The following is a 664-nucleotide window of genomic DNA, read 5'->3' as shown; positions in this document are numbered from 1 at the left end:
CCCAAAGCGCCGGCCCCTTCAGCCACCCTCGCCGACGCCGGCTCCGCTCCAGGCCGAGACTGGGCGCCGGGCCACCACGGAGCATCCGAGGATACCCCGGGCGAGAAGTCAGCAGAGGGAAGACGGGGTGCAGTGGGCGCCGGGAGGGGTTTCACACGGGGGCCGAGATTTCAGACCTGGAAAAAGGGAGCCTTGGGCGGGGTTGTGCAGGCCGTAGGAAGAGGTCGGGGAAGGGCATTCCAGACAGATGGAATGGTATGTGCAAAGGCCCGCGGCGTGAGTGTGACTCCAGCTCAGAGGAGGGTGAGGGTCGTGGGAGGTGGAGCTGTGCGGTGGGGAGGCGGGAGCCGGGAAGTCCGGGGCAGTGAGACTCGAGGGACCGATCCGATGAGTTTCTTAGAAAGCGCGGGCGCGGCTGAGACACGGGCGGTGGTAGAGGTGGGCACCGAGGAGCCGGTGCTCAGAGTGAACCAGAAGCGGGAACGGAAAGGACAATGACGTGCACCGGCTCGGAGTGTGTGAAACTCCCGGTGGGGAAGCCAGTGCGGGACAGGCCTGCCGGGGGCGGGGGGCGAACATCAGAGGGCGCTGGAGCTGGAGGACCAGGTCGGCCAGTCGGAGGCCACGGCAAGGTCGGGACATCTCCGCTCGGGGGCAAGGAGCC

The sequence above is a fragment of the Myotis davidii genome, unplaced genomic scaffold (genome assembly GCF_000327345.1).
Source record: "Myotis davidii unplaced genomic scaffold, ASM32734v1 scaffold223, whole genome shotgun sequence".
Lineage (NCBI taxonomy): Eukaryota > Metazoa > Chordata > Mammalia > Chiroptera > Vespertilionidae > Myotis > Myotis davidii.
Note: the sequence above shows the minus strand (reverse complement) of the source record.